General features: G+C 42.3%; 1 long non-coding RNA gene across 1 annotated transcript; it reads left to right on the plus strand.

The window, feature by feature from the left end:
- Positions 1-2,847: 2,847 nt before the first annotated feature.
- On the plus strand, positions 2,848-8,836 carry LOC308053661. Its single transcript, XR_013923754.1, has 2 exons — positions 2,848-3,921; positions 6,419-8,836. It is a non-coding gene; the product is annotated as an uncharacterized lncRNA (long non-coding RNA).
- Positions 8,837-15,733: the final 6,897 nt, after the last annotated feature.

Below are 15,733 nucleotides of genomic sequence, written 5' to 3' on the forward strand. Positions count from 1 at the left end.
GAAAAATGGGAAGAAAACAGAGTGGTGGGATTTTAAAGAAAAGCCCGTTAGGATGTGTTTTGAGTCACTGGAGGGATATTGGAGGATCCGCTGGTGGAAATGTGAATAGGAAAACATTGATAAAATATTGTAAAATGGTGGCCGCTTTATAAGTTGGAATGTGGAGAAAAGTGGCCTTTTAATTAATAATTACAAGGTTATTAATAATTGTTATACTCATTTATGCTGGAAATGTGAGAACATTTCTGTATTCAGTATATTACAAATGTTGGTTTGTGGTTATTGTCTTGAACATCCGAGGGGTGAATGTGAACCTCTGTATGTTTTAAAGTGTATATGGTGTAAAGAATTATTATATGTATGGTGGCGACAAGAAATTGAATGCCCTGACTGTAAGGTTTGGACGCCTTGGGATAAGAGAGAGAGCTGTAAGTGAAATTAGAGTCTCTGTAGCTGGGATAGCGATTGAGATAATAGTAAGAAAGGTCACTGAAAGGAAATGGGGGGGGCAGCTGGGGGAAGCGTGAATAAGAGAACTTTGGCTAAGTACTGCAATCAGTGGTGGCCCCTGTATAAGTTAGGGGACAGAGAAAATGGCCCTTAAACGGCACACTGAATTATAATATTTTGCTAAAATTAATGTTATTTTTAAGGCGAGAGGAAAAATGGGATGAAGTAATGTATGCTGGTATGTTTTTCACTCTGAGGAATCACCCAGAGTGGCAAAAGAGTGTGGTATTAACCTAGCTCCACAAGATCCCTTAATATTAGCAATGGAAAAGGATCAGAGGGGAGGTTGTGGTTCCTTCTATGGAGCAACCAGAATGAAACACGTTGTAAGATAAAAAACTTGTGCGAATGTATGTAAGATCTGAAGCCAGGGGGGTGGAGAGTCAAAAAAAAAAAAACAAAAAAAACCAAAAAACAAACAACCCTGTGAAAGTGTTAAAGTATTGGGATGAGTTTGTACGAACCCCCGTACCCCCTCGAAGGTGCGGCTGAGTCCTGCTGGACGCATGGCAGGGTGTTTGCTATTTGCCTGCGAAGGCTGATATGTAATAACACAGACTTAAAGCAACAAGCAACAAGTAGCAGATTTGCATTCAGGGTAAGAAAGAGTTAAAATAGAAGTGCTGCTGCAGAGGCAGGCTTGTGTAACCTGCAGAGCAGGAACAGCATCTCCTGCCCCGAATCCTTCTGATGGTGGGGAGGAGGGGGTTGCTGTTGCTGACGATTTTGCAGAAGGACCTGACAATGTCACCCCGATTGCTGCAGCATTTGCAGCACAACAGGACCGGTACCGGCCCCTCTAGGGCAGGCAGCGGGTCTGAGGAGAGTAAAGGTGAATCTCTGATGGGGAAATTTAGATGTTTGAAAGTTAGTTGTGAATAGGACTGGATAAAGGTTCGAGTTGATTTTTACTAAGGTAATCGTGATGTAGAAAAGTTGGTGAATATAAAACCAACTTATTTGGTGTTAAACTTCCGTGAAAAGAATTTGTTACAGTTGTGGGAGCTGCTGGCCGCCAGGAAAATAACCTGAAACCTTTAAAGGACAAACTAAGAAAACAAATAAGAATGCCAAAATCTCCAAAATCTTTGTTAGGAAGAGATTTATTAGAACATCTAGACGTTTAAAGAAGGGGAAATGAAACCAAAAGTTAAAAATGATCAATTAACTAAAATGTTGAGCTTATCTTTAATTCAACAGAAAAGTGGAAGAGAAGACCTCCCTGAAGTAAAAGAAATCTTTAACCAGGTATATCTGAAAGTAAATTCCAAGTAAAGGGAAAAAAATGCTTTACCTGTTACAGTAGAAATGATAAACGGGAGGCCTGCCTAGTTCAGGTAAAACAATATCCCTTGGTCAGCAAGGCTGTGGGGAATATTGCATAAAAACTAAAATAAAATACACTCTGTAGTAGTTCTACTAATGTAAATCTGTGTTTTACCATGACTGTGACTTGTTATGGGATGTGCAGATGAAACTCTGCATTGACAACAAAGTACAAGGAATAAGGTTGGTCAAGTGCCTCCTACCACAAGGGCAAGACTGGGTTGGCCTCTGTGTTTGCCACCAAGAAAGATCTTGAGCTCTGCTGCTGGCTGCAACCCAGTAGGCGTTGAGCGGTGGGAACATGTGCCATGCCAGACCTTGATGTGAGGAATGGCCCCCTCTGTTATAAGAGGGTCACCCAGGAAGGAAGAACATAAGATGGCCCATTGAGGCACTGATTTAGAAATTGGAAACCGCCTGGCCGACCATGAGGCCAGACAAGTAGCAGAGGAGGTAGGAAAAAAGGAATTATCCTTAATACCAGATGGTAAAATCCAAACTGTAAGTACAGATCAGGAGCCAAATTATTCTAAAGAAAACTTAAAGGTCATTCAGGACATGAATGATAAAATAAATAAGTGGACTTATTTGAGGGATGGTCGTATAGTGGTACCATCCAATTTAATATGGACCACAGCCGTAATAGAACATAATAAGATGCATTGGGGAGCTGATAATTTATATAAAAGTCTAAATCAGAAATTGATAGGGCAGAACTTGTATACTGTAATAAAACAGGTGACTCAGCGATGTGAAATGTGTTTGAAAATTAGCCAGGGCAACAGTGGCAAGTTGATTTTTCCAGACTCCCAAGAATTGAGGGGGTACCAATATTTATTAAATGAATGGACACCCCAACGTATCATACAGTATTATAAACCTGCAACTTGGAATCCTAATGAACTTATTAACGGCGCTCGAGAACCTATCTACAATCTGAATCATATCATTCGTCTACAGGCTGTCTTGGAAATTATTATTAATCAAACAGCTAAAGCTTTTGCTGTTAAATGCAATTTATCAACACAGGATGGTTCTGGACTACCTGCTAGCCAAAGAAAGAGGTGTTTGTGGTAAAGTAAATGTCTCCAATTGTTGTTTGAAAATTGATGACAATGGTGAGGTAGTTAAACAAATCACATCAGAGACAGGGAAGTTAGCCCATGTTCCCGTCTGAACTTGGAAAGACGAATATTGACTTGTTTTCCTGGCTTCTCGGGAGCCCCTGGGTAAAACGAATCCTATTTTATTTGTTATGTGGATTAGCCACCTTATTGTTTTTGCCATGTGTTGTTCCATGTTTATAAGATTAATTCAACACGTTATAACTAACATGCAATTTGCTATTATGGTTTCACCCGATGGCGTTAAACAAATGCGAGTAGTATGACAAAATGTACACACAAAATAACATTTTAATAGCCAACAAGAATTTGGAAACAATTAACTCTTAACAATTCAGATAATAATGTAAGCTGAGTAAAAAAAAAAATAGAATAGCAATAAAAACAAGCGCCAGGAACGCAAAGACGACGATATGGAAACGCCTTTTATACTTTTTCACCTCCGCCATAAGTTCTTGACGTGAGACAACAGAAAAACGCACCCTCTGCCTAAACAGCAACAGGAAAAAAAAAAAAAAAAAGATATATATATAAAATTTTGATCTTCTTTCTAATGAACCATATAGGTTAAACATTTTGAGAACACTCACCTTACAGAATGTTCAGAGGGCGAAATGTCCACTCTAGACCTTTCTTCTCTGGCAGGTGACGTGGTGGTCTGGTGGTGAAAAAACCTTACATTGAAAACTGGGACCTGTCATTTGGCCATAGTGCCATGAATGTTACCATTAACAGACTTACCGGAGTGGTAAGCTCGGGAAAAGGGGTTTGGGACTTCATCTGGGCACGCAGTAGCCATTGTTTATCACGCGAATGGTCCGTGTATACCTTTGAACATGCGCATGCGCGATTTTAAAGCCCCACAGAATGTGCTGGAAAAATCTGGAAAGACCGCGCATGCGAAATCCCTATAGTCTAGCCATGATAGTGACGCATTAAAAAAAAAAAAAAAAAAGAGAACGTGTTAAGAAAAAGTGTTATTTTTAAGTTTTGGTTTTGTATGTTATTATTATATGTATTACCCAACTACGCCTATTGTAATTGTGACGTATTACCTTGTGAGTGTTATGATAAATGTTGGGATTGTGGAAAAAGGTTTATTTGCAGTGCCGAGAATGAAAGTAGTGTCTAATAAACAATAATAGGATAAAAAAAAAAAAAAAAAAAGGGGGGGATTGTAAGAAACTATGGAATAGGATATTGTTTATTAAGATTTATGTTAAGCATAATGTAAAGACTAGGCACCAGATATCCAGGATGCCTCTTGTGAAAAATAAGATAACCGCCAGATGTCCAGGATGCTGCTTGTAAAAGAGAAGATAACCGCCAGACAGAAACAAGACAGACGACCCCATATAAAGATATATGAGTAAGGGGTTAACATCTCCACTACATCCAGGATGCTGCTTGTAAAAGAGAAGATAACTGCCAGACAGAAACAAGACAGACGACCCCATATAAAGATATATGAGTAAGGGGTTAACACCTCCACTACTTCATAAACACAAAAGTAAAAAGTATAAAAAAGGACTGTAAGAAACTATGGACTAGGATATTGTTTATTAAGATTTATGTTAAGCATAATGTAGAGACTAGGCGCCAGATATCCAGGATGCCTCTTGTGAAAAATAAGATAACCGCCAGATGTCCAGGATGCTGCTTGTAAAAGAGAAGATAACCGCCAGACAGAAACAAGACAGACGACCCCATATAAAGATATATGAGTAAGGGGTTAACACCTCCACTACTTCATAAACACGAAAGTAAAAAGTATAAAAAAGGACTGTTTAAACTGCTCAGGGCGGCAGTTGGCGGAGCGCAGACTCCCCTGCCGTCCAGCGCTGTCTTTGCTCATATTCTACTTGCTATAATTAATAAAATTTTAATTGGATTATGATCAATTGTGGTCTCTATTTATAACAATTTCTGGTGCCGTGACTCGGATAAGGAACAGTGGGCTTTGGTCCTCCGGGGAGGTGCCCCGCGGCATTTCGCGGCCCCGCGACCAACAGCTTACTCCAACCTTACCGACGAACCTAAATTCTAGAATAATGAGCAAAGGAGAAACCGGTAAAATCCCATAAAAATTCTGTGCACGGGAGTCCGGACGAAGACGCAGGACGCGTAAGTATATTGCGAATTTGTTCGCGGGTTTTGCCGTTCGGGCGGGATTGGGTTTCCTGGAATATAACGAGTGAGAGGTTCGATATACTGAACCAAGCGAGTGCGGACTCTTAAGTACTGCGTTTCCCATCTCCCGCGAGGGACTGGGCCAGGAACAAGGGGAGCGAGTGAGTGTATGTTTGTGGATATTCCAGAAGATGGGGGCGAAGGGCAGCAAGCCTTCGAATCCCATGGGAAGGGTACCCACTGTACCTAAGAATACCCCTCTGGCATATATCTTGGACAATTGGAGATATTTCCCTGGAACCCTAGGGAAAGATAAGCAGAAAATGATAGAATATTGTACTAAGATATGGGGAGGGAAGAAGATTTCTAAAAATGTCTTTTGGCCAGTCTATGGGTCAGAAGAAGATTGGGTAAGACAGCAATTAAACCTCTGGGTTAATAATAAAAAACCCCTTAACCCGGAGGAGAGTCAATATGCGGAGGTGTGGCTAGAAAGACCGGGAGCTAGACTTTACCCGCTGAATGAAATAAAAACTAAACAAAAGAAAAAGAAGGGAGAGTTAGACGAAACCCTTCTAACCCCCCCTCCTTACATTCCTCCTCCTGCTCCTGCAGAGGTCCCCAGAGCACCCACTCCCCGACCAGAGTCAGAACAAGAGTCTCCCCCTCTTCCTAGACGCGTAACTAGAAGTCAAAAAGGGGCAGCTCAGATGTACCCCCTAAGGGAAATGCCCATGGGGGGACCTCAACCTGTGATCGGATATATTTCTGTGCCTCTAAATTCGGCTGACCTACGAGATTTTAAAAGGACCGAGATGGGAAACTTAATTGAGGACCCACTCGGAGTGGCAGAAAGATTAGATCAATTTCTGGGACCAAATCTTTATACTTGGGATGAGATGCAATCTATCCTTGGTCAATTATTTACTACTGAGGAAAGAGATATGATTAGACGAGCAGGAATGAGACTGTGGGATGCTCAGCATGCCCAGGGACCCCAAGCAGATATTAAATGGCCACTTCAAAAACCTAATTGGGATAACCAGGATCCGGCGCATAGAACTCATATGCAGGACCTGAGAACTATAGTAATTCAGGGGATTAGAGAAGCAGTACCCCGTGGCCAGAATATCAATAAAGCATTTAATGAAATGCAAAAGAAAAATGAGAGCCCCACTGAGTGGCTGGAACGACTGAGGAAAGCCCTTCAGCTGTACTCTGGGGTAAATCCAGACGACCCTTTAGGGCAAGCACTCCTCAAAACTCAGTTTGTGGCAAAATCATGGGAAGATATCAGAAAGAAGATTGAAAAGTTAGAAGACTGGCAGAATAGAGGGTTGGATGAATTATTGAGGGAAGCTCAGAAAGTCTACGTAAGGCGGGAAGAAGAGAGCAGCAAGCGACAAATAAAAATGATAGTAGCAGCAGTCAGAGAGGATCACAAAGGGCGAACTGGTGAACACAGATTCGCTGGAACAAAACAAGGGAACGTAATAGTAAAAAAGGAACAGAGATATTGTTTCTACTGTGGAAAGAAGGGACATATAAAAAAGAATTGCAGAGAAAGGATCAGGGATGAGGAAATATTGAAAACGGAATAGGAGAGTCAGGGGCTTTATATTTTAGGGGACCGGAGTCATCATGAGCCCTTGATAAAATTAAAAATAGGACCCCATAAACAAGAGTTCACCTTTTTAGTAGACACTGGAGCTGAGAAATCAACTATTAAGCAAATACCTGAGGGATGTAAAGTTTCCCCTGAAAAAGTACAAGTAATTGGGGCAAAAGGAGAACCCTTTAAAGTAAGCAAAATCAAAAATGTGGTATTCGAAACTGAAAATAAATTTGGAATGGGTGAACTCTTGCTCGTCCCTGAAGCAGAATTTAATCTGTTAGGACGAGATTTAATTGTTGAATTGCAATTAGAAATTAAAGTAAAAAATCAAGAGCTAACAGTATCTGCTTATCCTTTGACAGTGGATGATCAAAAACAAATTAACCCTGATGTCTGGTACTCTCCGGACACAATTAGTAGACTGGAAATCCCACCGATTAAAATCCAAATTTCCGAACCCCACATACCTGTGAGGGTAAAGCAATATCCCATATCCCTAGAAGGACGGAGGGGATTAAAACCAGAAATTGATCGATTGTTAGCACACAGAATCTTAGAGCCTTGTATGTCACCCTTTAACACTCCCATTCTGCCTGTAAAGAAACCAAATGGGAAATATCGGCTCGTACATGATTTAAGGGAAATAAACAAAAGGACTATCACCCGGTTCCCTGTAGTAGCAAATCCATACACCCTACTAAGCAAGCTAGGACCCCATAAATCCTGGTATAGTGTGGCAGATTTAAAGGATGCCTTTTGGGCCTGTCCACTGGCAGAAGAATGACGTGATTATTTTGCCTTTGAATGGGAAGACATAGAGACAGGCCGTAGACAGCAATTAAGGTGGACCGTGCTCCCCCAAGGGTTCACTGAGTCCCCTAATCTGTTTGGACAGGCCCTGGAAGAGCTCTTAAAAGAATACCAGGTACAAATGGGAAACGTGCTGTTACAGTATGTAGATGATCTGCTTATAGCAGGAAATAATAAGGAGGATGTAAGAAAAGAAAGCATTCGACTCCTAAATTTTCTTGCACAAAAGGGCCTACGGGTATCACAAGAAAAGTTACAATTTGTGGAGGAAAAAGTGAAATATTTGGGGCATTATTTGTTTAACGGCAAGAAGATATTAGATCCAGAGCGCATTAAAGGAATTCTGGAATTACCTATGCCTGTCACTAAGAGGCAAATTCGGCAGGCATTAGGGCTATTTGGGTATTGTAGGCAATGGATAGAAAACTACAGCTTTAAAGTTAAATTCTTATATGAACAACTGTCTAAAGACAAAATACCCAAGTGGACCCCTCAGGATCAAGAGCAGTTTGCCAGTCTCAAAAGGGAGCTAAGTCAAGCACCGGTTTTAAGCCTCCCAGATTTAAAGCAGCCATTCCATTTATTCGTTAACATACATGAAGGAACGGCATTCGGAGTATTAACTCAGGAATGGGCTGGACAAAAGAAACCGGTGGCATACTTATCAAAGCTGTTAGACCCTGCGAGCAGGGGTTGGCCGAGTTGTTTACAAATTATTGTTGCTGCTGCCTTATTACTTGAAGAAACGAATCGTATTACCTTTAATGGAGAAGTTGTCCTATATGCACCTCATAATATAAGGGGGGTGCTTCAACAAAAAGCAGAAAAATGGCTTACAGATAGCCGACTGCTAAAGTATGAGGGAATACTCATAGAATCTCCAAAACTATCCCTAAGGACTATCAAAGCGGTTAACCCTGCAGAATTTTTATACCCAGGGGAAAGTACTGAGTTAGTACATAATTGTCTTCAAACAATTGAACAACAGACACGCATTAGACCAGACTTAGAAGAAGAAGAACTACAATGTGGAGAAGTACTATTTATAGATGGGTCATCACGAATAGTGGAAGGTAAACGATTGTCTGGATATGCCATCATTAAGTCAGAGATAGGAGAATTTAAGACAATAGAATCAGGCCCGCTGAGTGCCAGCTGGTCGGCTCAAGCCTGTGAGCTGTATGCATTGTGGAAAGCATTAGAGTCACTGAAGGGAAAGGATGGAACTATATATACAGACTCACGCTATGCGTACGGAGTAGTACACACTTTTGGGAAAATATGGGAGGAAAGAGGATTCGTTAACTCACAGGGAAAAGAACTGATACACCCAGAATTAATTCGGCGAGTTCTGGGGGCATTAAAAATGCCAAATAAAATAGCAGTTGTACATATAAAGGGACACCAGCGAGGTACAAGTTACCAAGTTAGGGGAAATAATGCAGCTGATACAGAAGCAAAACGAGTGGCAGGCAATTATAGTACGATTTTAACTATACAACAAATACCTGTTAATAAAAATTTGAGCTTTGAGTCTATAGAAAAGGAAAAACTAGAACAAATGGGAGCTAAGGAACAGGATGGTAAGTACATATTGCCAGATGGGAGAGAAGTTTTACCAAAAGGTATAGCACTCGAAATATTTTCAAAAATACACAGTAAAACACACTGGGGAACCCAGGCGTTAGTTGATCATTTTAATCAACTGTTTGCCTGTATAGGTGTATATAATGTAGCAAAAGCAGTTACAGCAGCCTGTGAGACCTGTCAAAAAGTAAACCGAAACAACATGAGGCAAAAACCTCTTGGAGGACGTTCCCCAGCATACAGACCCTTTTCACACATGCAGGTGGATTTTACTGAATTACCTAGAGTAGGGCGTTACAAATATCTCTTAGTACTGGTAGATCATTTAACACATTATGTTGAGGCTTTTTCTACCTCCAGGACAACAGCTAACCAAGTTACTAAAGTGCTACTTGAACACATTATACCTCAATATGGAGTACCTGAAGTAATCGACTCAGACAGAGGAACACACTTTGTGTCAAAAATTGTTAGAGATCTAACAGAAAGCTTGGGTATTAAGTGGGAATACCATACGCCATGGCATCCACAAAGTTCGGGAAAAGTTGAAAGGATGAATGGGGAAATCAAAACTATTCTAACTAAATTAATGATAGAAACCAAATTATCGTGGATTAAGTGCCTACCCATGGCACTATTAATTCTCAGAACTAGATCCCGAGCGGATGTGGGAATATCAGCATTCGAAATGGTGTATGGAATGCCCTATAGAATTGAAAGCCCACAAACAAATATTTTAATTCGAGACCGTACGATTAATGAATATGTTTTACAATTAGCAGAACATCGTAACAAGCTTTGGGAACGCGGACTGATTGTGCAACGACCCCCGTTGGACTTAAAAATTCACAATGTTAAACCTGGGGATTGGATATTGGTTAAAGTGTGGAAGGAAGAAACCCTAAAACCTAATTGGGAGGGACCTTACCTTGTTCTGCTCACCACAGAGACAGCCATCCGAACTGCAGAGCGTGGATGGACACATGCCAGTCACGTTAAGGGACCAGTAAATCCTCCACAGTGGAAGATTGTCAGCTCACCTGGAGACACAAAGCTTGTGTTAAAACGATAAGTAATGATACAAACTGTTTTTCCAGTATTTAGCAGATCTACCTTTTGGAATATAGTGCGTTTTAGGATTGATTTTTGCGTTAATAATATATTTGATTGTATATTATCTGTGGAAAATAGTTAAGTGTGGAAAAGGGGTATGTTAAATTTATGCCTGCTCAGTTTGTAACCCTGTTTGAAGCCTTTTGGGCTTGCCCGTTGGAAGTTAATCAACAAAAATTTTGTTATTTGAAAGCCACCTCAACTTCTGCCACCTATACCTCTGACGTGAGGGTCAGGTGTGAGAAACCTGACTGTGAGTGTTATCCATTTACATGTTTTAAGTGCAAAAAGTGTCAGGAAAAATGGTGGATACACTGTAAGAGGGGAACTCCTCCTCGAGGAGTTTGTAACTCTTGCCATAAAAGCAAGAGGCACCTAACTGATTGGGCCCTAAAACGATTTGGAAACAAATTTCCGGATTGGACTCCTGAACAGTGGTTCTATTTTGCATTCGGGATAAACCCTGAATATTATTGCTATCACCCTCAGGAAAGAGTACCATTTGTAATTGATATTGTCACAGTCCAATGTAGACGGGAAGTAAAAGCTGTAGGGTACAATGAACATATGGTAAAGGCCAAAGCTTGGCCTGCTTATGCTCACCGTTTAACCAAGTGCGAAAGGCATATTCCCACCAGGGACTCCTGCTGCCGAGAAGATGGCAACCCCCGTGGCTGGCTGCAACCCAGTCGACGGGCGAGGCAGAGGAGAACCTACCAGAGGAAAAAGCCTACAACTTGGAATGCGCAAGCGACCCTGGCTGAACTCCCCCGGGACTGGTAAGAGCCTAAAATTTAATAAAAAACAAACCCCTCTCACAGTACCCTTTTTCTTGTGCACCTTTAGCACATTAGTCTTACCCACAATGGCAGGAAATCCACACGAACCTATGGTATGGAAAATATATAACTTACAGGAGACACATGCAATTCAAAATATTACAACTCCAAAGACAGTAAAATTTACTGTACCATTAACTGCAATGATTATTGGAGGACGTAAAGATAGGGCAGATCCATGTAGAGCATATTATGTATGTCCTGCATCAAACCCTGGTAAAAGCTATTGTAATCAACCAGGTCAATACTTTTGTGGCTATTGGGGTTGTGAAACCTGGGCTTCTGATTGGACAAGTCCTGGAGACAGATATCTGAAATTTGAATGGGAGCCTAAAGGGTGTAAGCGGCCAAACATTGGGAAGGATGGACATGTTTATGGACATTGTAATTCACCAGGATACTGCAGAAACATTAGTATCAAAGTAATTAATCCTACAGAAGACTCATGGTTAGGTGGAAAAATCTGGGGAATTAGGTTTTGGGACACAGGGCCAGATAGGGGGAGTATGTTTAAAATAATAAAAGAAAGACTTCCTCATGATCCTTTGCCAATAGGACCAAACCTGGTCCTGAATCCACCCACTTTCTCTGAAGAAAAGGTTGCCCCCGCAAGTGTCGCAACCACTTCTCCAAACTCTCTTTCGGAAACAACAAACACTGTGACTGAATTCTCCTTATCCAGGGATCTAAAGTTGTCAGAATCCAGAGACCCCTTATGGAATCTAATGCAAGCCTCTTATCGTGCCCTTAATGAAAGCAAACCAAAGTTAACTGAGGAATGCTGGCTATGTTATAATGTTAGACCACCATATTTTGAGGCAATTGGAAAACCAGGTAGGATTCAATGGTCTAATGGTTCAAACCCACGAGAATGCCCATGGGATGACCAGAGGAACCATACGCAAGGAATTACTATTCAATTAGTAACAGGTCAAGGAAAATGTATAGGTACAGTGCCCGAAAAGTATCAGCCTCTGTGCAACCGAACAGTCACTAACACCAATATAGAGAAACACAAGAATCAAAATGACAAATGGGCTATCCCGACACCAGGAGCTAAATGGGTTTGTTCAGACACTGGAGTAACGCCTTGCCTATCCCTAAACGTGTTTAACCAATCTCAGTTTTGCGTACAGGTGATTATTGTTCCCCGTCTGAGGAGGTGTTACGCCACTTTGAAGGAGACCTGAACAGACAAAAACGAGAGCCAATTACAGTGGTAACCCTAGCTACACTGCTGATAGCGGGCGGAGTTGGAGCAGGTACAGGCATAACCTCCCTAGTAAAAGGTCAGGAATTACAAAGTTTGCAGATGGCTGTAGATGAGGATTTAGCAAAAATAGAACAATCTATCCAAAATTTAGCCACTTCAGTAAAGTCTTTATCAGAAGTAGTGCTGCAAAATAGAAGAGGATTAGTTCTATTGTTTTTAAAGGAAGGAGGGTTATGTGTAGCTCTCAATGAAGAATGTTGTTCTTTTGCTGACCATACGGGAGTAGTCCAGAACACCATGTCTGAACTCCGGAAAAGGTTAGATCAACGTAAGAAAGATCGTGAGGTGGGCAGGTCATGGTATGAAAACTGGTTTAATGTTTCACCTTGGCTAACTACTTTGTTGTCTGCTTTAGCAGGACCGCTTATTATGTTGATTCTGGGACTTATATTTGGGCCTTGTATATTACGCTATATTTTACACTTTATTAGAGAACGATTTGACATAGCTAAATTGCTTATTTTAACTATGAGGTCTAGGGCAAAATATAAGAGTGTATCTATTAATGAGGATGAAGATTGTTGCGAATGCGTTATGCCACGTGAAAATTGTGCCTATTGTAATTGTGAGGTATTACCTTGTGAGTGTTATGATAAATGTTGGGATTGTGGAAAAAGGTTTATTTGCAGTGCCGAGAATGAAAGTAGCGTCTAATAAACAATAATAGGATAAAAAGAAAAAGGGGGGATTGTAAGAAACTATGGAATAGGATATTGTTTATTAAGATTTATGTTAAGCATAATGTAGAGACTAGGCGCCAGATATCCAGGATGCCTCTTGTGAAAAATAAGATAACCGCCAGATGTCCAGGATGCTGCTTGTAAAAGAGAAGATAACCGCCAGACAGAAACAAGACAGACGACCCCATATAAAGATATATGAGTAAGGGGTTAACACCTCCACTACATCCAGGATGCTGCTTGTAAAAGAGAAGATAACTGCCAGACAGAAACAAGACAGACGACCCCATATAAAGATATATGAGTAAGGGGTTAACACCTCCACTACTTCATAAACACGAAAGTAAAAAGTATAAAAAAGGACTGTTTAAACTGCTCAGGGCGGCAGTTGGCGGAGCGCAGACTCCCCTGCCGTCCAGCGCTGTCTTTGCTCATATTCTACTTGCTATAATTAATAAAATTTTAATTGGACTGTTTAAACTGCTCAGGGCGGCAGTTGGTGGAGCGCAGACTCCCCTGCCGTCCAGCGCTGTCTTTGCTCATATTCTACTTGCTATAATTAATAAAATTTTAATTGGATTATGATCAATTGTGGTCTCAATTTATAACATTATCTTTCACAAGAGGCATCCTGGACATCTGGCGCCTAGTCTTTACATTATGCTTAACATAAATCTTAATAAACAATATCCTATTCCATAGTTTCTTACAAACTCTACCTTTAAATTGAAGCGAGAATGCAACTAACCAATAATTAGCTCGTTAGGTGTAGACTTTGGGCAGAACTAACCAACTTCACTGTGTAAATATGTGAGTAAAACTACGTGTGCAAGTCAGGAGGAGCGACCCTCCTTGCACCCGGCACCGCAATAAACACACCCGCTTTATAACTTACCCTGGGTTACGGAGTTTAATTCCGCACGTCAGACAGAATAAGCAGCCTTTTTACTAAGCAATTAGTTCTTCACCTACCATTTCCCCAGCCACTCTCTCACCTGAATGCACTCAAACATCGACCTGCAGTAAAACTCTCCTGCAGAGCCTCTGTGTCTGCTCTGCAGCCTCAGGATTTCAGGCAGGGAGAGCAGTTTGCTGCTGCTCCTCTCCTGCCCCTCCAGATGCCTTTGCTCCTGTGCTCACTGCCTGCTGCCCGGGGGGGATGGGGGCGGGGGCGGGGGGGTGGTGGTGGCTCACTCCCACCCATTGCCCTGCAGGACAGCTACATCCACCGCATTACAGACAGGGTCGGGCCCGGCAAGTCTCTGCCTCCTCCGTGTATTGCTTTCCTGATCCTGCTTCCCACCTCAGCCGTAGGGCCACGAGGCACCAGCCTGGAGCAGGGGTACCCAGCCAGGCCTGGGGGAAGGGGTGCATCTCAGAGGCAGAGGGGCTCTAATTGCCCCGTTTGCAGTGAGGAAGTAGCTTGTGCAAGTGAGTCCACATCACAGAGCAAAATCCTGCCACAGGACCTGGGCTACCCAGGAGCACACAGCTAAAATGTACGGAGAGTGGGATACTGCACTGCCTGGTCCTACTCCCACCTCACACAGTGCCCGCCTCAGGAGCCCTCAGTGGGGAATTCCCCTGTTTTCTCGCAATACCCAGTATCCCCATCATCACCTCCACTCCAGCCAGTTCACACCCCCATGCCCCTTCGATGGGTGTGCAATTGCATCCACAGCCCAGCAGCAGCACAGTGAAGCGGTGCAGTACCCAGGTGGGTGGATGCCCCCTCCGTGGGGCAGATCCGTCACACAGCTACAGCACGAGGTAGAGCACAGCACTCCCACTGTGCCCGGTGAACAGGCATGTCAGTACTCATTTCTGGATTTGCTGATCTTTGTAATGCACTCTGTAGCCCAAGGCCTTATTTATCACCCATGCTATCCTCTGCACTGACAGCAGTGCTGATCTTCCTCGCAGGCTGTTGTTATCTCACCCCTGACATCAGAGTGCATCAGAAATAACAATTTTTTTCCTCTGTGGCCTCTTAATGTGAGGGCAGTTCCCTGGCATCCCTGTCTAACAGCTAGGCACTGAGGCACAGGGAAATAACAAGCATTCCTTAGATCCTGGGCCAGGTGAGCCGTGGGTTTTGCTGGCAGACCCGAAGTGCACAGTGCAGTGAGGATCTGGCTCTGCAGCCACAGCAGCGGAGCGCTGAGCACCAAGAGGTGCTGTGCCAGTGGAAAATGAGGGACGCACCCTGGCACGGCGGTGGAGAGACTGGATGAAATGATCTTCCTGTGTAGCCTCCGCCGGTGACATTCAGTTACCCAGAGTGATTTAAAGAGTCAGTCACCAATATTCGAGTGAGCGGAGGAGGTTATCTTTATTCGCCAGCGCTCGGTGCATGGGGGATCCCTCCACCAAAGTCATGCACACCGAGGGGATTTTTCAGTCCCCTCTTTATACAAGCAACTCAGACCTATTCATTAACTTTCCAGGAAATTGTTTACATATTCATTACAATGCCAGGAACTCATTTACACATCTCACTAAACTAGTGACCATGATTTAAGTCCTTGTCTTTGCCACCTTTCATAAATAACAGGAACTTAGGACCAGATAGCCTTTTTAAAGATGACAAATCCAAGGACTTCGCAATTAGTACATCCCTCATGTTAGCAATAAGGGTCCTTGCATGTTTCCCAACTTTTAGATAAACATAAGTACATCATCCTATAGATAAGTGGTGCATCATTCAGCATTCAGCATTTCGTTGT

The sequence above is a fragment of the Falco punctatus genome, assembly GCF_963210335.1.
Source record: "Falco punctatus genome assembly, chromosome: 14".
NCBI classification, from domain to species: Eukaryota; Metazoa; Chordata; class Aves; order Falconiformes; family Falconidae; genus Falco; species Falco punctatus.